Here is a 24,145-nt window from a genome sequence, read left to right as displayed (position 1 = left end):
TTGAATAAAGGATTAAACCAAGAATATAATTTCTTGATCATTAATTTAAACTGTATTCTCCACTAACAGTAAAATAAATTTACCATGATAATACAATGCAATCAAAACACAAATCAGCTGGGGCATATGTTAAGGCATCTTCCTCATCAAGAAACTGAAAGCAGCAGCAAAAACGAATTAACAGATATCATGTTGGAGGCTTAATGAAATGTATACAGCATTCAGAAAGGATTAAAACAGAATTTAATACTTCCTACATTTCGTCTCAGTCACTGAGACATCTTCAGGGATTACAAAAACACTAATGTAACATAAACACAAATACCACACAATACTAAGCCCAACTACGTGGGTGACCCTAAAGTCCTATCTAGATGCAGCGCCCTCTAAGGGTGGTTGTAGGTGGCCTGGAATGTAAGGTGGGATCTCTGATGATAAGTGCTTCCCAAATCTTAGGAAGCTTAATGCAACCATATTTATTAAGATTTGGTTGATTTCTGAGAGCTGCTGCTGATTCCAAAAATAGTCTATTTTTTTGGAATTTCCTGTGGTGGAGCATGATGGTTTTTTTCCATGAGATCCTGTGGGTAGTATTCAAGACAAGATCAACCAGGCCTGACTGACCATAGTCATGGATGCAGATGTATGACTTCTGTTCCTCCAGGCAGATGGTTGCTGATCTGCCTGTCTGTCCAAAGTACGCCAGCTTACAGGAACAGGGTACTTTATAAACTCCAGGCACTGAGAGAGGAGGGAGCTGATCTTTTGTAGAAAGGATAAGGGTAGCGAGTTTGCGGTGGGGCTTAAATGCTGTGTGTGTGTGTGTGTGTAGGTTATACTTTTTTAAAATCTGGGCTATTTCTTCGGATGTGCCACGGATGTAGGGTATAGTGATGGCATTTCTAAACTCTTTCTGAAGAGAAGACCAGAGAATGGGGGAGGAACCGATTATTTTTTTAATACTGTGATCGTTGTAGCCATTGGAGAGGAAACTGTTGTGTATGTGGTTAAGCTCAGTTGTAAGAGCGGTTCCACTGGAACAAAGATTGTGGGCTCTCTTGGTTAGAGTTTTAATAATGCCATATTGTTGAGCAGGTTGGTGGTGGGAGAGTTTGTGAATGTATCTGCCTGTGTGCATGGGTTTTCTATATACAGTGAAGGAAAGTATACCGTTAGGAAGGCGTGTAAACTAAGGTGTCTAGGAAGGATAAACAGTTGTTCTTTTCCATTTCCATCTTAAACTGGATTCTTGGATGTAGGCTGTTGAGGTGGCTGAGGAAGGAGTCTAATATGTCTGGGCCATGAGGCCAAATAGAGAACACATCATCTGCACATCTTAGCCAGATAGGTTTGAGAGTGGCTGAGTCTATGGCTCGTTTTTCAAAATCTTCCATATAAAAATTGGCAATGGGGGGGGGGGTACCCATGGCTGTTCCTCTATCTGCTTGTAGATTTTGTTCTTCCAAGAAAAAATAACCAGAATTGATGGCAAAGGAAAAGAGATCTAAGATGTCAGAAAGAAAAAATGTTTTCTAAGAATGTTAAGGTATCAATTAAGGGAATATTGGTAAACAATGTGGAGATGTCAAAGCTCACCAATATGTCTGTGTTATTTAAGGTTAAATTTTCTATGAGGGTTTTAAAATGGGTAGAGTTTTTTATATAGGATGTGGAAAGTCCAGTGAGGGGGTCAGAGAGTTGGCCAGCTGTTTTGACAGTTTTTAGCAAAGTGCATTAGTGGCAACTACTATAGGTCTTAGTGGGAATTGGGTTTGTGGATTTTTGGTAAACCGTATATTCGGAGAGGATGGGAACAGAAATGTTTGAGTTTTTTCGTGATCTCCAGGGGTCAGGAAGATACTTTTCTAGGTAAATTTTTTAATTTTTTAACTTGTGTTTTTGTGGGGTCATGTTCTAGCGGGACATAGGTAGAGCGCTCTTGGAGAAAACTCTCCATTTTTCAATTGTATTCCGTGGCATTGCCCTTATCTGCTCTGGTGATGAAGATACTTTTTTCTTTCTGTAATTTCATGAGAGCAGTGCATTGGGCAGACACTAAATTATTTTTTGGAGGCAAAGACAGGGTGAGGATGTTGGCGACATCAAGTCTGATGTTATTTGCTATCTCCGGCACTATGCGATAGATCCCACGTTCGATGTTAAACATTACATCAAGCACCGCCACTTCTTTCGGAGCGACCACGAAAATCTGGCCGAGGCTTAGGGCACTGATGGCATCAGCGTTGAGCCTTTTGGAAGATAGGTTAACTACTCTCTGGAGCAGTTGAATTTGCGGTTGCGGTTTGGCTTTACACAGGTTGTTATATTTCTTGATATGTTAATATATGATATTTCTTGATCAGGCAAGTTAAAAAATTAAAAAACTTACTTAGAAAAATATCTTCCTGGCCCCCAGACATCATATAAAAACTCAAACCTTTCTGTTTCCTCCCCCCTGAATAAACGGTTTACCAAAAATCCACAAACCCAAATCCCCACTAAGACCTATAGTAGATGCCACTAATGCACTTTGCTAAAAACTGTCAAAAGAGCTGGCCAACTCTCTGACCCCCCTCACTGGACTTTCCACATCCGATATAAAAAACTCTACCCATTTTAAAACCCTCATAGAAAATTTAACTTAAATAACACAGACATATTGGTAAGCTTTGACATCTCATTGTTTACCAATATTCCCTTAATTGATACCTTAACACTCTTAAAAAAACGTTATTCCTTCTGACATCTCAGATTTCTTTTCCTTTGCCATCAATTCTGGTTATTTTTCTTGGAAGAACAAAATCTACAAGCAGATAGAGGGAACAGCCATGGGTTCCCCCTTCTCATCCCCCTCTTGCCAATTTTTATATGGAAGATTTTGAAAAACAAGCCATAGACTCAGCCCCTCTCAAACCTATCTGGCTAAGATATGTAGATGATGTGTTCTCTATTTGGCCTCATGGCCCAGACACATTAGACTCCTTCCTCAGCCACCTCAACAGCCTACATCCAAGAATCCAGTTTACGACGGAAAGGGAAAAGTACAACTGTTTACCCTTCCTAGACAGCTTAGTTACATGCCTTCCTAATGGTGCACTTTCCTTCACTGTATATAGAAAACCCATGCACACAAGCAGATACATTCACAAACTCTCCCACCACGTTCAACAATATGGCATTATTAAAACTCTAACCAAGAGAGCCTATAATCTTTGTTCCAGTGGAACCACCCTTTCAAACTGAGCTTGACCACATACACAACAGTTTCCTCTCCAATGGCTACAGCAATCACAGTATTAAAAAAATAATCGGTTCCTCCCCCATTCCCCGGTCTTCTCTTCAGAAAGAGTTTAGAAATGCCATCGCTATACCCTACATCCGTGGCACATCTGAAGAAATAGCCCAGATTTTAAAAAAGTATAACCTACACACACACACACACAGCATTTAAGCCCCACCGCAAACTTGCTACCCTTATCCTTTCTACAAAAGATCAGCTCCCTCCTCTCTCAGTGCCTGGAGTTTATAAAGTACCCTGTTCCTGTAAGCTGGCGTACTTTGGACAGACAGGCAGATCAGCAACCATCCGCCTGGAGGAACACAAGGCATACATCTGCAACCACAACTATGGTCAGTCAGGCCTGGCTGATCATGTCTTGGATACAACTCACAGGATTTCATGGAAAAAAACCACCATGCTCCACCACAGGAAATTCAAAAAAGAGAGACTATTTTTGGAATCAGCAGCAGCTCTCCTAGAAATCAACCAAATCTTAATAAATACGGTTGTATTAAGCTTCGGGAAACACTTATCATCAGAGATCCCACCTTACATTCCAGGCCACCTGCAACCACCCTTAGAGGGCGCTCCACCTAGATAGGACTTTAGTGTCACCCACGTGGTTGGGCTTAGCATTGTGTGGTATTTGTGTTTATATTACATTAGTTTTTTTTGAATTCCCTGACGATATCTCATTTACTGAGACGAAATATATAGGAAGTATTAAATTCTGTTTTAATCTTTTCTGAGTGCTGTATACAATCCATTAAGCCTCTAACATGATGTCCTCGCAACACTTAAGCCTCTACACATGCATTAACAGATAGTGGAGTCAGCAGAGAAATGGAAGAAATATCACAATGAAATAACCGGAATTATCCAGTCAAAGAAAATGAAACCCAAAATTAGTAAAATTACTGAATATTTATGAAAGTAAATTTCAAAATGAAAACTTCATGAATACATCTTATTTGTAACTAGGGTTCCATGAATGAGCAGAAAAATAGAGGAATTTTTTTAATCATTATAAATATCAACTAGAATAAAGGATATGAGAAGCTTGTTCTTGTTGGAGACTTAAAACAGCATAAGGAAATGAATCCTGGTAAAAACAGCTAGATTTTTGCACTAAAACCAAGTTGTCAAATATTAATATCACATCATGTTAGAAAGATAAGCAAAATTCACATCAATATAAAAGAAATAAAGAAGTCTCATTGATTACATGACTATTGTGATATCTATTTTCGTGCAGGAACATTTTTAAAAGAATCAAAGATAAACACTTACGAGAACTAATTCAGACCCAAAATATGCAAATATGTTTAAAGGAATAAACAACCAGAATATAAAAACAATACCTTAAAAAAATCTTGCAGAGAGAGGAAAAAGTAAATTTTCACAGAATGCTGAAAAAGTTATATGTGTAAATACTATTAACTAAATGAAATTGATATGCTAAATACTTTGTTTCATGTAATGGTCAAGGCTAGAAAACTAGATCTCATACAGACTAAAAAGAATGTAGAGAACCAACTGGACCATCTGATCCAAAGTTCAATCTCCTCCTACAGTGCATCTTATTCATAGGTATTTATCTGAATAATGAACAAACAAGGAGAGTCAATCAAGAACTCAATCAACCAAACCTTTTATTGATATAATTCAAAAATCATGCTGGATGAGAAAACCCAGCATGATTTTTTCTTTAACCAGCAATCCTTGTTTAATTGGCATCTTGTTAATTAAGGGCCTAACAATCTCATATAAATAATTCATCACCACCAATTTCTTCTCTCATCATAAATATGCAGGATATAATAGTCAAATATATATATTTATATATATAGATATATAGTTTCTTTAATTTACGGTTTTCTATCAACAATTTTCTTACAAGTTAGTCTCCAATATTGTCATATCTTACATAATAGTTTCTTACACCAGCTTTCTTTGGCACTTGCTAAATATATCAACACATTGATCAAGGTTTTCCCGATTCTTTTTCCTGGCAACAAACACCTATTTTGATAATATTTTCTCTCCCATTCTTTTTAAGAAACCATACCACCTTCAATTAGCTCCATATATTCTTAAATACAAACAGAGTTCCTTTCTAATACCTCAATTTTTAATAAAATTCTGTCAGTGATACCATCTCTTCACTCCCATAATATTTCTCAAACTCTCTTTAACTGTTATCTCCAGTTACCTAACAACAGTTTTATTTCTAAGCCAACATTCAGGCCTATAAATTAAGTGATTTGAACACTGCCTTGAGTAACGTTTTAACTAATTTCTCTCTTAATCCACAAATTATTTGTTTAAATAAATGTCCAAGCATGAGAGCTTTGCTTATTTTGTTATTTATATTTAACTTGCTATCTTCAATGAAAATTGTATTACAGATGCTTCTATTTTCATAGCTTTTCTCTTTTAGTTGGTAATTTTCATGTCAAATTTGTTACAGCAGCTATTCAATTCAGTTAAAGAAATTTCAAAACTGGATTTATTAGGAGCAGGACTCAATAAATTATGCAAAAATTCTACTCTCAACACAACAAATGTACTCACCCAAGACCCCATGTACTCATCAATATTATAATGATATGTCTCAAAAATTTGGTAAGAGTTCCAACAACAAATATATTTTGTTTGGTCTGCAGTTACAAGCTAGCAATCCACTCGTCAGGAGTGAGTGGGTGAGCATATTTATCAAGCATTGTTTAGGAGTATAACACCATCTGCATAAAATAAGGAGCTAAATGTAATATCTCTAACTTGGATTTCGGGTTTAATATAACTTTCCTTCAAAATGCATCCCATATAGATGATGAATCATGGTGGAGATATGCATCACTGTCTTACACCAAACAACATTCCAGTACAAACTATACCACACACACACACACACGCGACCTCTTATTTATGCCATATAATTGTAACGTTCCAAATAGATTTTCTATTGCACTTTATCATATGCCTTTTCCAGATCTACAAAACTTAAATATAGATCATTTTTATATTTCAATGATTTCTGAATTATTTATTGTAAAGTAATTATCTGATTCTCGACAATTTATTGAGCCTAAACCAAACTTGTTCTTCTCATAATTCCTCTTCCACAATTTTCCTTAATATTTTCTGAAGTATGTTTCATAAATCTTACCTGGAACACTCAGCAGAATTTGAACACCACTTAAATTCCCTTCTTTATATATATAAGTACTATAGGAGTTCTACTACAATCATCTGTCCGTGCAGTTAGCCTAGTGGATATGAGCTTCACAACCATATGCCTGGGTTGTGTAGTATCCAATCGAACATTTGGGTTCGATTCCCGTCGCCAACGTGAGGAGCCCAAGGATCTTCCTCAACTATAGCCAAGTTAGCCAGTCTTGGGCGTGGACAGCAGGGTTTTTCCCAGTATATCTGTGGTTTTCCATCCTGCAAGCAAGCAAACCGGCCCCGTGAACAAACACACGGATCTACAGCCATAAATACTTAACCCCCAAGAGGAGGCTCAACTCGCCCCAATAGGGATGGGAGAGAAAAAGGAAGAAACTCCATATGAATAAATAACTACAATCATCTGGAATTCAATCCTCTGACCAGTCCTTCTGAATTATGTAATGTAGTGTATGAGTCAATGTAAAATGAAAAACCATTTTGCACAACAGTTTTCTTTCACACTTGCTATACATATCAACACCTGCATCAAGATTTTTCTGATTCTTTGCTGAACGAGAAATTCCAACAATGAAGAAACATAAAATGAAGAGTAATTTCTTGTAGTCAATGTAAAACTTTTATACCACCATGCGGATAGGCTGATGTGTTCGTCACACATGTTGAATTGGATTTAAACGGTATTGAAACGAACACAGATTGATAAGAAAATAACTATTTATTAACTTAAAAGCTAACATTTCACTGATATTATATCCAGCATCTTCAGAACACACAAACAAAGTTTGCTACAAATGCAAGACAACCACAATTCGGTGTAACAGTGGGGTTAGTATAAGTAATTGCAGCGTGCAACACAAGACTAAAGTCCTAATACGGCACCATCTAAGTTAAAAAAAAAAAAAAAAAAAAAAAAAAAAAAAAAAAAAAAAAAAAACAGTAGTCCAAAGTTTTGAAAAAAAATATAGTAGTTCAAATAGAAGTCCTTGAAAGTTTTAAAAAATAGCAGTCCAAAGTTTTGAAAAAATAAAATTAAAATAAATAAATATTAATTTGGTCTTAGGATGACAGTCTCCCAAATCTTTGGTAGATTTATATAGCCATACTTGTTAAGGTTTGGAGTATGTTTTAGGGCTTCAGTTGATTCCAGGAACAATCTCTCTGACTTGTAGAAGCATCTGTGCAGTACTTTTGTTTCTTTCCAATCGATCCTGAGCGTCGGGGTATCCAAAGCATGGTCTGCCAGACCCGACTTGTCATAGCGAAAGTGCCGGATGCATTTTTTGTGTTCATTGAGGCGGATGTCCACAGTTCTGCCTGTCTGCCCATAGTAGGCTTGATGACAAGAACAGGGCACTTCATAAACTCCTGGATGTGATAAAGGAGTGAATCTGTCCTTAGGTGAACAGATGAGAGTTGCCAATTTCACATAAGGTTTAAATATGGTACGCAGTTGGTGTTTGTTAAGCACCTTAGATATCTTTTCAGATGTGCCTTTACTATATGGGATGGTGATAGTTTTGTTGTAGTCTTCTGTGGTAGATAGTGGGAGGAGATTTCTGGATAGCATTTAGTATTTTATCTATCTTATGGGGATTATAGCCATTGGTTAGGAAGGTGTGGTGCAGGTGAGAAAGTTCAGCAGTGAGAGCAATGTCATTGGAACAGATTGCTCTAGCTCTATGGGTTAGTGTTTTTAAGATACCATATTGTTGAGAAGGGTGATGGTGTGATTGTTTGTGTAAATATCTCCCTGTATGTGTGGGTTTTCTATAAACTGAAAATGATAAGGAACCTTCTGGAAGACGTGTGATCAGTGTGTCCAGGAAGGGCAGGCAGTCATTGGCTTCTAGTTCCATTATAAAGTGGATTTTAGAGTGCTGGCTATTTAGATGCACTAAAAATGTATTCAATGTGTCTGAGCCATGTGGCCAAATAGCAAACACATCATCAACATAGCATAGCCAGAGGCTAGGTTTGAGAGTGGCTGTGTTGATAGCTAGCTTTTCCAGATGTTCTATGTAAAAGTTAGCTAAGGGGGAAGAAATTTTTTTTTATACCAAACTGTATAAAAATTAAGAACAAGTTTCACTCGGCCAAAGCCCAACGTATTTATAAACGAGCAAGTTTAGCACTATTACGGGAAAATATATATGTTACTCGCTGAGAACTTTCAAAAATAAACTCTTCCATCAGTGCACTACATGATATAATATCTGACATTTTGAACCTGGAGCTATGGGATATCCTGGAGAGAATCTACGACTCTACAGCCAATAAAAAATTCACTAAAGTTAAAAACCGGCACCAGAAGAAATTTGAAATCCTCCAGCAATGCAGTGCTATGCAGTGGCAGCAATTACATCAAGATGGCATTGTTGTGAATTTATCGTCATTAACCTTAACCAAAGAAGCCACGTGTGCATTAAGTCATGGACACAATTTTGCCGTTACTCTTAAAGTTCCAAAAACCAAAACAATGGCTTCCGTTGAACGTAGAATATACGACCTGCCTCCAGCAATAGCCAATAATATTAGGTTAGACGTGGCCAATATCCTAATCCATTCTAAGCCTCCTCAAAATAATATCCCACATAAAGAAATAATGGCTCTAAAAGAGCTATGCAATAATAACCACATTACAATAACCAAAGCAGACAAAGGAAACGCAACTGTAGTAATGCATACAACAGAATATGAAAGCAAAATGCACACACTTTTCCAAGACCGGTAAAACATATCAAATTATAGATCAAGATCCAACCAACTCACAAAAGAATAAGCTGTGCAAGTAATTGAACAAAATCACTTCCTGGCTAAAAGAAGCAGTCAACAAACTCAAACCCTTTCACGTTAAAACACCCAGAATATATGGAGCTCCAAAAATTCATAAACAAGGTACACCTTTACGCCCTATTGTAGATAGTATAAACAGTCCTACATATAAACTAGCTAAACATTTAGCCAAACTACTAGCCACTTGCACAAACAATTCTGTCTTTTGTTAAAAATTCTACCCACCTAAAAAGTATTTTAGAAAACCACACCTTAAATAGTTCAGACCTATTGGTGAGTTTTGATATCACCTCTTTAATCACTAATGTACCATTGACTGAAATACTTAACTTACTAAATTCAAAATTTCTCCCTGATATATTTGAGCTATTTAAATTCACAGTACAGGCAGGTTATTTTACATGGAAAGGGAAAATATACAAACAATTAGATGGGACAGCTATGGGATCCCCCCTTTCTTCCCCCCCCCCAGCCAACTTCTACACAGAACATCTGGAAAAGCTAGCTATCAACACAGTCACTCTCAAGACTAGGTCTCTGACTACATAGTGCAGCCAGGAGACCTAGTCTCTGGCTACACTATGTTGATGATGTGTTTGCTATTTGGCCACACAGCCCAGACACATTGAATACATTTTTAGTTCATCTAAATAGCCAGCACCCTAAAATCCACTTTACAATGGAAATAGAAGTCAGTGACTGCCTGCCCTTCCTGGACACACTGATCACGTCTTACATAAAGTTCATCATTTTTGGTTTATGGAAAACCCACACATACAGGGAGATATTTACACAAACAATCACCAGACATGCAAGCAGGAATACATATCCATACTTGAAGTAGAAAAAGCCATCAAAGGCTTGAAATGTGGAAAGGCAGCTGGAGTAGATCATATTCGACCCGAAATGCTGAAGTATGGTGGTATAAGAGTCTTACAGTGGCTGCTCTGCATAGTTCAGAAGACCTGGCCAGAGAGATGAATTCCAGATGATTGGAGTAGAGCTTCATAGTACTCATATATAAAAAGGGAAATAAAACTGAATGTGAGAATTACAGAGGTATTTCCCTACTGAGTGTTCCTGGCAAAATCTATGCAAGTATACTTGAAAAACAGTTGAGAAGAATTGTGTAAGAAAAGCTTGGTGAAGAACAAGCTGGATTCAGGCCAAACAGAGGCTGTCAGGATCAGATCTTCACTTTACGACAAATAGTTGAGAAGGCATGGGAATATAACAAGGATCTGTATTTAAGTTTTGTCGATTTGGAAAAGGCATATGATAAGGTGCCAAGAGAGAAGCTATTCAATACGCTGCAGTTATATGGTGTGAATGGGGCATTATATCAAGCAATACTTAGTCTTTATTTGAGCTAAGTCAGCAGTTAGAATTGAAGGAAGTACAGGAAGATGGTTTAATGTTAAATCTGGTGTGAGACAAAGATGTACATTATCCCCTCTGTTATTCATTATCTATATGGATCACATTATGAAGGAAAGTGGTATTAAACATGATATCAAAATTGGAGATGTTAATGTCAGCTCTTTGCTTTACGCGGATGATGTTATACTTCAAAATAAATCCACTACAAGTCTGCAAGATTCTCTGGCTAAATTGAATAGCTGTTGTAATATATATGGTATGAAGGTCAGCAATAAAAAGACAAAGACAATGAAAATAGGTAGAATCATTGAAAATGTCAACTGTGTTGTGAATGGAGAACCTGTGGAACAAGTGAAACATTTCAGCTACTACTTAGGCACGATTTTTACTGAAGATGGTAAATTAAATATAGAAATAGACAACAGAATCAGCAAAGCTGGTATGGTGGGAAGTCAACTGAATAAATTCATATGGAATAAAAGAGAAATTAGTTGGAACACTAAATTAGCTGTATACAAGACAGTGTTCAAACCAGTTTTAACTTATGGATCTGAGAACTGGGTCAGAAGTAAAACGCTTGACCAAAGACTAGAGACCGCAGATATGAGAGTCCTGAGAAAGATTATAGGTGTGAACAGATGGCATCAATGGCAATATCATATTAAAAACGAGGATATTAGGAAAGAACTTGACACTGTCTGCATCCAGGAATGCATTAGCAGAGCTAATCTCAGGTGGTATGGTCACCTAAACAGAATGGGCGAGGAAAGATTAGCAAAACAAGTGTTCTGTGCCAGGTTGGCAGCAAAACGACCCAGAGGAAGACCAAGATATAGGTGGATTGATATGGTACAAAGTGCCTTAGACGATAGAAATATAAGATCTGATAATGTTGGAGTCTTGACAAGTAACAGACTAATTTGGAGATAGGAAGTTAGTAATGATATAATTTTTTCATGTAGTACTATCATATCCTGTACACCCCTTGTGGGTACATGGCAGGAATTTGATGATGATGATGACAATCACACCATCACCCTTCTCAACAATATGGTATCTTAAAAACACTAACCCATAGAGCTAGAGCAATCTGTTACAATGACATTGCTCTCACTGCTGAACTTTCTCACCTGCACCACACCTTCCTAACCAATGACTATAATCTCCATAAGATAGATAAAATACTAAATGCTACCCAGAAATCCCGCTGCCTTTCCACATTTTGAATATCTGTTATATTTTTCTACCTCCAATACTGAAATGTACTCACAAGATTTTCTACCATTGTTCTGTCAATGTTTATTTCATGTAATCTTCAAAAATATTTACTATGATCCTTATTTCAGTTTCCATGTCATCTTATCTGATTCCTTTTATTATCTTTTCTCCCTTTCCAAGCTTTTTGAATACCTCCAGAAAATTTTGAGACCTTCATGTAATTATATATTCTTACCATTCTTTTCAAGACTTTTGTTTAGCTACCCACTACACACATTAGTTTTCTTACATTTTTCTCTGTATTCTCTGGGTGCATTCTGATTTATTTGACAGAGTTAATTGTTGTTTCCCCCCCCCAACAACAAAACACAACAAAATGTCACCATATGCCTCCAAACTGAAGCAACATTTTATTCAAATTTTGGTAATGAGTCATTCAAGTTTCTTTTCAAACTCTTTTTTCAAAAAAAAATTGTATATTCGAATCTACTGTTCACATCTGAAAGTTGTTTGACTTCGTTTTTCAAAATCAAAGTAAAGCAGCTTTCCAAGGTGAACAACAAATTCAAATATACCAAACTATGGACAATTTATCATTTTCACAAATGAAACACTTCAAATGGCATCTAGTTATTATAGCAGTCATTTTTTTCTATTCATTTATTAAAATGATTGCTATCATCCAATTTACACTAACTACCCAGCAAGATACAAGCACTATTAATACTTAGCACTAATACAACTAAATGTCTCAAGTACTGATAACCCTGAACTAAAACCATAAAGAATTGTCTCAATATCTCTGCCATAAACTTTATCAAGTGCAACCATGATGCATGTGTCCATGTAGAACAAAGGTTGCATTTATATTTGAAATGTCAAAAGTAATAATTATTAAATGATTGCTGGTTTCTATTTCTTCCCTCTCTTCTTAACATGCAGTGTGGGTGGTGTCTTGAGGGCATGCTCTCCATACTTTAATTATAATTAAAGTGCAGATAATTATTCAACTATTATTCAACTAGGGAGTCAGCACCTCCTCTATTAGAGAGTAAAAGTATCAATTTAGTAGTTTCCACAGAGAAGCCACCATAGTTCACAGGAATAAATCTGGAGGTAATGACTTGGAAAAATTCCTAATCAGCTAGTGAATAAACCTGCTACTGCTGACTCTGCTAGGTTGTGCACGGAGGGAGTCTGATTATAGCAGCTTGCACGTCACTGTTGAGGCTATACTTGGAGTCTGTACACCGAGTGGAAGTCATGCCCGCAAGTTCTTCACCTTGGCGGTATAGACCTTTTCTTAATATTCCATTACCATGAAAGACAGCATAAAAAATTGTTACTGCAGTCTAAAAATATCTCCAATAAAAACCAACAAAAAATTTCAAAAAAAAAGATCAAAAATGCAACAAAAATTGCAAAGAGATCGTCACTTTTGCTATAATGACTTTATTGCTCATTTTACAACATTTTAAGCGTCCACTTCAAAGTAGTCCCTTCTACTGGTGATACACCGTTCCCAATGTTTCTTCCATTGTTGGAATGCTTCCTGGAATGCACTTTCTGTGATGCGCACAGTTCTCTTATCGTATTTTCCTGAAACAATGATTGAATCTTTTTTTTCAACATCATAGCCATAAACCCATGTCTCATCTCCTGTTATGATGTTCTTAAGAAAGTTTTCATTATATTTGCATTGACAAGCAATTCCTGACTGATTTTAACACGGTTCTCTTTCTGATCATCAGTCAACAAATGTGGCATGAATTTTGCACTGCCGTGACGCATCTGAAGTTTTTCAGTCACAATTTGATGGCAAGATCCTATGCTGATGCCCACTTCATCAGCAACAATTAAACAACTATTTCTATGAATCATAGCAAGAACTCTCATGACATGGTCGTCATCTGTTGATGTGGAGGGTCATCCAGGCCTGGGATTTTCACCGACCAACGTTCTGCCCCTTTTTAAAATGCTTAAACCACTCATAGCACTGTGTTTGGCTCATACAGTCCTCTCCATATGTTTGGTTAAATAATTGAAATGTGTGTAAAATGTTTACCAAGTTTGCAGCAAAATTTCACACACACACTTTCTTCAAGCTCTTTCATTGTCACTAATCCAACGAACAACTTGTACACATGCTCACTTAAACAGATGTAACTCGATGTAACTAATGCTCATAATCCTCAGAACAGGGCAAATGGCAGTTTGTTGTCAAAACTTGCTGCTAGGTGACCTCAGTAGCCACAGCACATGCATGCTCTGTGCAGGAGGGCATGCTATTTAAAAAGGTCGATCTTTTTTTGAACACACCTCATGTATACACACACACACAAAAAAAAATTCCACTAAACAACATTCCATGTAAAAACACTTTACTAATATCCATGTGAGCCTCAATATACTAACAACAACATACACTAACAGATGTGTAAAAACCTATTCACCATTACTCAAAAATTGCCATGCTCTATGACTACAGCTCACCTCAACTTTCCACATTACATCACCTCCATAAGGCTGGAACGTGCTTTTGTCAGGTCTTTTGTCTCAGGCCAAAGGTTATTAAACCTGCCTATATATGATCTGCTTTGGCTCAAGATTGCTTCATTGCCTACATCTGATGCCTTTATTGCTCTCCAAATTCTGATAACTACTAGCAGATCATACACAGTATAATTACTAAAATACTATGATAACCTTCAATGGAGATTACAACATTTACATTCTCCTGGCTAAGGCATGCAGCCAAACAATACTGATTTTTCTAATTTTATTGATGATGCTGACAAAAAAACTGCGATTTAGCCTTAAGATGTGTCAACTGAATATCGAGGGAATTAATAGAGCAAAATGTGACTATCTCTGCAAAATACTACAAGAAAATAACATTGACGTTGTGCTTCTTCAAGAAACACATGCTGAAAACGAAGACTTAATAGAAGAGGAAAAATAACTGGTTACACTCTGATCGGTGCTACATACCACTGGAATTATGGCATTACAGCATATATCAAGGATGATATAGAAAATGCTTCTATCCTGACAAAGATGTGATAACGATACCCATCTGGTGGCTGTGAAAATTCACAACATAACAATAGTCAATGTCTATAAACCTCCTTTAGCATCATGGTCTATAGATGTGATACCTACTTATCAACATCCAACAGTACGGATTGGTGATTTTAATAGCCATCATGAAGAATAGAAGTACCGTGATAACAATGACTGCGGGACTACCCTTGTTCAATGGGCAGAAATAAATAATATACACCTTGTATTTGATGTCAAAGATAGAAACACCTTTAGATCATCAGCATGGCAAACAGAGTCTAATCCAGACTTATGTTTTGTTTCAATAAACACAGAAGGGCAACCATTACCAGCAAGATGATATGTACTTTCTAACTTCCCACACGGTCAACATCGACTGGTGTTACTGGAAATTGGTATGACACTACCTATAGGAAGATCCTTTCCACAACTGCATTGGAATTTTAAAAAAGCAAATTGGAGAAATTTTGCGAATGAATTGGATGTGTTCGGTGGATACCTGCTAGAGTTGCAGAGTACAAGAGATTTGTAGGAGCAATCATATCAACTATGAAAAAATATATCTCCAGAGGTTACAGAAAAGATTATGTCCCTGAATGGAATGAAGACAGTGAACACCTCTATAGAGAGTTCCTGAAAAGTGAAGATCCTGAAATAGTAGATGAATTACTACATAGCCTGAACTCATCTCAAAAAACAAAATGGATTGATATGGTTGAAAACCTTGACTTCAACCGATCAAGTAGAAAAGCTTGGAATCTTCAACAACTATCCACAACTAATCTACCTAAAAGAAAAAGCACAATTATCTCCCCTGAGAAAATAGCTAATCAAATCGTTAATATGTCAAGGGTACCTAGGGACTGTGAACATACCAAGAAAGTTAAGAAAGAACTTAGAGCTTTAAAAATAAATGCCCCTGCTTTCTCACAATAAGTCTCAATCTTCACTATAGATGAAGTAAAAGCCGTCATAAAAGATATCAAAGCAGGCAAGGCCCCAGGCTTCGGCGGTGTCCATCCTGAATTTCTGATTAATAGCTGGCCAAATACTATAAAATGGCTCTGTGAATTCTTTTCTGATATATTATTGACTGGCCAAATACCTAGCCAGTTTAATAAGTCAAAAACAGTTGCTATTCTTAAACCTGGAAAACCACCCCAGAAGCCAAAAAGTTACAGACCTATTGCTTTATTGAGTTGCACCTATAAAATGTTAGAACACCTTCTGTACAACAGATTGACCAATTATGCAGCATGTCCCGATTGAACAAAGCTGGTTTTAGAGAAAAACATGGTAGCTGTGATCAAGTGCTCACTTTAACATCATACATAGAAGCTGGATTTCAGAAGCAAGAAAAAACATCAGCTGTCTTCTTGGACCTAACAGCAGCCTATGATACAGTATGGCGTGAAGGTCTTATATACAAATTTCTTAGCATTGTCCCATGTAAATGGACTGCACACTTAATTTCCTTCATGCTCACTGAACATTTCTTTCAAATTATATTAGGAAATAAAATGTCCCGACAACGAAAACTTAATAATGGTCTTCCACAAGGGTCAGTATTGGCACCCTTACTTTATAACCTATACACATATGACTTGCCTGCTACCATCTCACACAAGTTCTGTTAAGCTGATGACACTGTAATTGCCATTCGACACAAAAACATGAGTCAGGCTGAAGACGTACTTACAAAAGATCTGAAAACAATAGGTGAATATTATAAAAAATGGAGGCTCCAGCTCAATCCAGACAAAACAGAAGTGTCAAGCTTTCAACTTAATAATCACATGGCAGATGTCATTTTACATATCTTCTTTGAAGGATATTTACTACGACACAATAAGTTTCCAAAGTACTTGGGCGTGACCCTGGACCGCATGCTCTCTCACAAGCAACACCTAACAAACGTTTCTGCTAAGTTAAGAACCCGTAACAACATAATACAAAAACTAATAGGCACGACATGGGGAGCTACAGCTGATAATCTGCGGATTACAGCTCTTGGTCTAGTTTTCTCTGTTGCCGAACATTGCTCACCAGTGTGGCTAAATAGCACACATGTTAAACTTGTTGATGGCCAACTAAATAATACAATGAGACTGATTTCTGGCACAATTAAATCAACGCCCACACACTGGCTTCCAGCTCTTAGTAACATTGTTCCACCGAATCTGCACAGGACTAAGGATCTCTTACAGGAGTATAAGAAAATCTTGGAGAAAACAGCACTACCAATACATTTAGATCTCCCAGACTTAAGTGTACGACGATTGAGATCAAGACATCCACCACTAAAATTAGCCCAACTACTACATTCTAACTTTGAACTGAAGCAAAAGTGCCAAGAACAGTGGGAGAGCCAGACAGATGACATCACAAAATTTTCTCTCAATGAATTACAAGAAAGTTTTGATGCTTACTCACACCTCCCATGAAAATCCTGGACTCAGCTTAATAGAATACGAACTGGTCATGGTGTATGTGCAGACATGCTTTTTAAATGGGGTAAATGACCATCCCCGCATTGTGATTGTGGAGCTCAGAGACAAACTGTAAACCATATTGTGACTCAGTGTTATCTCAGAGCATATTCAGGAGACAAATTGGACTTTTTAAGTGCTACACCCGAAGCTATGAACTATCTGACCAATATGGATGCAACCTTTTAATTTTATTGGTTTTTAAAATAACTTTTAATTTTATTAGGTTTTAAAATGACTTTTGACTTTTAATTTTATATGTTTTTAAAGTGACAGTGTATTGTACTGCATGTTTTGATATTCATGCCATATGAATAAATAAATAAATAACAACATTTACAGTTACAATTCCCTTCTTTAACTTTACAGTCTAAGCTGGAAGAGAAGTTGAATTGTTTGCAGTGTCCGTAATGATCTGACACAAAACACAACTACCTATCATAATATTAGACAATTATCATCATTCTCCCAACACACCGAAACTTTCCTTAACCCTCTAAATACACTGTTACAATTAACTATCCTCTTGTCAACTTTGACTGTAGCCTTTATTTTCTAGACTGTCCTCCCAGCAAATCTCAGTCTTGTATCCTATGGCATTACAATGTTGCCAAATGAAATGACAGGGATTTCTATGCCTCTTTCCATACTCTGATTATTACTTCTGCTCTCCTCATCCAAGTACTTGATCCAATCTAATAATCAAAATTATTCTTGATGAGATGAGTGCCTTTATTCCCCACTCCACTCAAAACTTCCAATCCTTATCCAAGCCCTGGTTTTCCAACAAATATGCTAAAGCAGTCTGAGATAAAAATGCAGCACATGCTCCACAACTCAAGTTAAAAACTTCAGCTTCTCACTCAACTCACACTACAGATGATATAAACTACAAAATAAAGAAAAATCTAAGACAGACTAATCAGAGACAGTGAGGAAAAAGATTGAAAAACAAAAAATAGGAATCAGAATCAATGGTATAAAATACAACAATCTTAGATATGCTGATGATACCGTTCTAATAGCAGAAAGCAGAAACAAAATAATCAAATTACTGCAGCTACTAACTGAAAAAAAGGTAAAGAGTTTGGATTATATATAAGTGCAAAATAAGACCAAATTTATGAAAATCTCAAAAGAAAACAGATCCAAGCCAGAAATATTCATAAACAATATGAAAATTTGAACATACAACAGAATACAAATAGTTAGGCACCTACGTTACTGCAGATGGAAAGCAAGATAAAGAAATAAAAATAAGAACAGCCATAGCTAAAGATGCCTTCTGGAAAGATAAAGATCTGCTCAGAAGTTCTATGAGTATCAAGACAAAGAAAAGAATGAAAAGAACATTAGTGTGGCCAGTTTTCACATATTGAAGTCAAACCTGGGTATTCAAGAAGAGAGTAAGACAACAGATAATGGCCTTTGAAATGTGGTGCTATAGGAGAGCTCTGAAAATCTCATAGACAGATTACGCAACAAATACAGATGTCCTACAGAGAATGAGAACACAGGGATCTTTATTACGGGAAATGATCCAGAGAAAGATGAGATTGGCAGGACAGAGGATACTAACAATTTTAGAAGGAAAAATTATGAGAAAAGGATCAAGAGGTAAAAAATGAAGGACATGGTCTGAAGATATAAGATCATGGATAGGATCACGTCTATGCAGAAACAAAAAAAAAGGAAAGCCACCAATAGAGAGAACTAGAAGGACATGGACACCATCTCACTGAGGGAGCTACATGAAGAAGACAGACTAGAGACAAAATGCACCAAACTTCCTGTCTCTTGCTCAAATAGCAGTCACACCTTCTGATCTTTTTCTAAGAGAAAAGTTGAGCAAAACTTCTGTCCTACTATGTTTCCATCTACCCACATACAAACATAAAGCTTAACTATAATAAATTTAGTTTAATCCTTTATCCAAGTAAGCAAACAAAGTTTACACATAAAGTATCTTCAGGACTGAGGCAACTCGTGCTAAAGGTGGACCAAGCTCTCATCACTTCTTAACTTAGTATCACCCATTATGCAAAGCACATCTCCTTGTGGATATCTATAATGCTATGCATTAAGGGAACGTCCACTAGCCAGACTGGTTTCGACCTTTATTGAGATCTCATCAGTGGGAGTCAGACCTAGAAGTGGTGATATCAAGGTAGAAGCAACGGAGAAGTCATATTTACCTATATGAGATGCCAAAAGGTGTCTCACCTCATTATTAAATTACTCTGGATTTAGAGAAAGATGTTGAGTTTTTCCCACTTGGTTAGACTATAATAAATTTAGTTTAATCCTTTATCCAAGTGTAAGCAAACAAAGTTTGAGTCTGAAGTATCATCAGGACTAAGGCAACTTGTGGTAAAGGTGGACCAAGCTCTCATCACTCCTTATCTTAGTATCTCCTATAATGCAAAGCACATCTCCTTGCAGACATGTATAATGCTATGCATTAAGGGAAGGGCCACTACCCAGACCAGTTTCGACCTTTACTGAGGTCTCGTCAGTGGGAGCCAGACCCAGAGGTGGTGATACCAAGGTGAAAAAAAACTTCCAACATCTTTCTCTAAATCCAGAGTAATTTAATAATAAGGCCATTGCTTCCACCTTGGTATCAGCATCTTCCACTGACAAGACCCTCGAAACCAGTCTGGGTAGTGGCCCTTCTCTTAATGCATAGCATTATACATGTCCGCAAGGAGATGTGCTTTGCATTATGGGAGATACTAAGATAAGGAGTGATGAGAGCTTGGCCCACCTTTACCATGAGTTGCCTCAGTCCTGAAGATACTTCAGGTGCAAACTTTGTTTGCTTATACTTGGATAAAGGATTAAACTAAATTTATTATAGTCTAACCAAGTGGGGGAAAACTTCAAATAAAGCTAAACTGTACACATCAACTACTTTGCGACAGCGAGAGCTAAGAGTATAGGCATATGAGTAATCAGAGTGAATCAAAAAACAGAAACTGAGATACTTGCAGCTGATGGAGGAGCAATTTTATAGCATTACTATTACATTTCAGAATCAAGTAACAAGTACCTGTAGAAGCATTAATGATATGTAATGAGGCTCAAAGCCCCTTTAATCATTAAAATCTTTTTAATTCATCTTAAAGAGTATCAAAACTAAATATAATATTGAATAAGATCTCACTAATAGTCAATCTGCAGATCTTCTTCTTCTTCTTCTGCAGCTTCTCCTACTTAAGTGGGGTCACTGTTTGTAATGAGTCTCCTCCACACCTTCCTGTCTTTGGCTGTCACCACATCCAAGTTCTTCATCTTCAAGTCCTCTTCTACCAGCTCCCCCCATCTCTTCTTTGGCCGCCCACGCTTCCGCCTTCCTTGCACATCCATCTGCATGACCCTTCTTCCCACATATTCGTCCTCCCTCCTCATCACATGACCAAACCATCTTAACCTTGACTCCTGTATTTTCGCTCCTAAGTTCGTAACTTTCACTGTTCCCCTGACATAGTCATTTCTCAGACGATCCTTTCTGGTCACACCGCACATCCACCTAAGCATTCTCATCTCTGCTACTTCCATCCTGCTGTTTTATTTTTCCTCAGGGCCACAGTTTCTATAGCATATGTCATAGCTGGCCTCACTACTGTCTTATAAATTTTGCCTTTCAGATTGATCGGCACCCTCTTATCGCATAACACTCCAGCCATCTCCCTCCAGTTCCTCCAACCCACTTGTATCCTGAATCCCTTCATTTCCTTCAAGCTCCAGATCTGTCTCCTGGCCGCCGCCCACTGCGCAACACATATACTCTGTCTTACTTCTGCTCAGTCTCATACCTCTCTCTTCCAGTACTTTTCTCCATCTTTCCAGTTTAGTTCCCGCTTCGTCTCTTGAATCTACACACAACAAGATGTCATCTGCATACAACACTGTCCAAGGTGCATCTTCTCTCACCTCCTCTGTTACCACCTCCATCACAATATTAAACAGAAACAGACTTAATGCTGACCCTTGATGCAAGCCAACTGTTACTTGAAAACTTCCTGTCTGTCCCAAACAGGTCCGAACACTTGTCTTCACATTTCTGTACATTTCCCGCACCAACCTGACATATTTCTCCGGCACCTTCTTCTCCCTCAGACACCTCCAGACTTCTTACCTTGGCACTCTATCGTATGCTTTCTCCAGATCAATAAATACCAGATGTAGCTCCCTTTGTTTCTCTCGATATTTTTCCATCATCTGCCGTAACCCAAAGATAGCATCTGTTGTTGATCTACCAGGCATGAAGCTAAATTGTTCCTTTGCAATCTCCACCTCCTTCCTCAATCTACCATCAAGAACCCTTTCTAGGATCTTCATTGTGTGGGACATCAACTTTATTCCTCTGTAATTTTTACAGAATGACTTTGCAAAGTGGAAAAAAAAGAAGAAGAAAAAAAGATAAAATGCAGGAAATTATTATAGCAAACTCCCCAAGGGCCAAAGACTACAGTGAATTTAGAGTAAAGATATAAAGGGAGATTACGAGGAAGCAGAACAAAAGCAATTGCAAAAACGAAGAAAATCATGAGAAGAGAACAAAGAAAACTGTCAGAAAAAGAACAAAAGAAATCACAAGAAATAACACAAAAGGAGTCACAAAAAAAATAAATAAATCACAAGAAATAACATAAAACAAATTGCAAAAAAAAACTCAAAGTAAATTGAGAGAAATAAAAGAAATCACAAAAAACAAAGGAAATTACAGAATACAGAAGAAAGGAAATCACAGGAAACAAAACAGGGAAAAAAAAAACCATGAGAAACAAAACAAAGCAAAAGCAAAAAAATCACACATTAACGACAAAACACAAAGGATTGGCAGGAACCATACATAAAACACAATAATGGGACACAAATGAAAAAAGTATGAAATTATAAAAATGAAATTCAGAAATAATGTTTAAAATTGCTAAAATTATATTAATTCAAATTAATGACTATTATCATCATCAAATTTCTGATATGTATCCTCAAGAGTGTACACAATATTATGATAGTACTACATGAAAAGACTACATCATCACTAACTTACATAATCTGTCAGAACTCCTCCAATACCGAGACTTAATATTTCAGTTTTCTAATGCATTTAGATCCTTGTTGTATTTACATGATTTCTCAACTATTTGTCTTAAATTGAAAATCTGATCCTGACAACCTCTTTTTGTCCTGAACCAGCTTGTTCTTCTCCAAGCTTTCATTCCATAATTGTTTTTTAGTCTTCTTAAGTATGCTTGCATAAATCTTATCAGGAACACTCAGAAGGAAATTCATCTGGAATTTTCATATTCAGTTTTATTTATAGATGGTTATTATGAGAGCTCTAATCCAATCATCTGGAATTCAACCCTCTGAACAAGCCTTTTGAATTATGCAGTGTAGTCATTGTAAAACTTATATACCTCCATATTTAAGAATTATTGATTGAATATCATCTACATGAGATGCCTTTCTGCACTTCAAGTGTTTGATAACATATTCTTCCTTAAGTATTGATATGTACTCCTCATTGCATTCCTCTTGAATGTTTCCACCATCCATGCTATCACTACTTATTTCATTTAGCAATCTTTCAAAATAATTACTCCAGATGTCTAGAATATCTTTATATTCAGTTTTTATGTCACCTTTATCATCTGATTCCACAATACTGTTTAAGATTTATTTAGTAGATGTGGCTTTGGAGGATTTGAAAAAGCAATGTCATAGAATGAAAGTAACCACAGGAGAACAAGTCTCACATACTCTTGTTTTTTTGCTAATGATCAGGTAATACTCACACAGGACAAAGATGTGGAAAAGTAGACGAGAAAATTATTGCATAAATGTTGGGGAATGAAAGTGACACTGCAACTAATCATGAGTTAGAGGTAGGAACCATAAAATCAGTGAATGCCTTCAAGGGCTCCATGATGGATAACTCTGACTAATGAGAAGAGGGAGGAGCATTTTGAACAGGATAGGCATGAGTAGTTGTGTTATTGCACATCAAACAACATTGGAAAGGTTTAAGATAAGGACTGGTGTGAGACGAGGTTGTGTAATGTCTGGTTTACTGTTTAACATAGTAGTTGATTGGATTATGTGAAAATTTACAAGTATAAGAAGAGGAATTGAATGGAATCCTATTAAAACAATGAATGACATGAGTCATAAGGTCTCAAGGAAAACTAAGAAAGCACTGTATGAGATGATTATAGAAAATATACTTAGCTATGGATGTGAGTGGTGGACCCTAACAGCAAAAGGAGACACAAAAGTTGTAGAGATGGATTATTTCAGATGAAGTATGAGGCCAACCCACGAGAAATGCATATATTCAAACAGATATGAAAGTTGAAGAGCCTGTGAGGGAGAGGAAGGATGGAGATACTTGTCATGAAATGGTATATAATGGTCCAGAGAATGAATGAATGGTGGCCATTGAGAATTACAAATTGGTCATCCACCCCTGTAAAGAGAAAACCCAAAGCCACATGGAGAAGGATCATTGTAAGAGTTATGGAAAAAAGAGGCTTACAGAATATGGACTACAAAACTGTGGGGAATAGAATATGAGAACAGACAGCTACTGCTGCCAAGTGGAAACTCCTGTGCAAGGTAAATTAAATCAAAACAGAGAATCTTTTTTACAACTAAAAATTTCATATAAAAAATTATGAAATGCTTTTCAAAGTAAATTTATTGTCAATTTAATGCTATT

The 24,145-nt window shown here is 36.8% G+C and overlaps 1 protein-coding gene across 1 annotated transcript in view; it reads right to left on the bottom strand.

Moving 5' to 3' along the window:
* Positions 1–24,145, bottom strand: part of NO66 (Bifunctional lysine-specific demethylase and histidyl-hydroxylase NO66) — a 295,812-nt gene that overhangs the window by 226,352 nt on the left and 45,315 nt on the right. The window lies entirely within an intron of this gene.

The sequence above is a fragment of the Typopeltis vanoorti genome, chromosome 17 (genome assembly GCF_054136105.1).
Source record: "Typopeltis vanoorti isolate ZY-2024b chromosome 17, IOZ_Tvanoo_1.0, whole genome shotgun sequence".
Lineage (NCBI taxonomy): Eukaryota > Metazoa > Arthropoda > Arachnida > Uropygi > Thelyphonidae > Typopeltis > Typopeltis vanoorti.
Note: the sequence above shows the minus strand (reverse complement) of the source record. Positions and strands in the feature narration are given on the sequence as shown.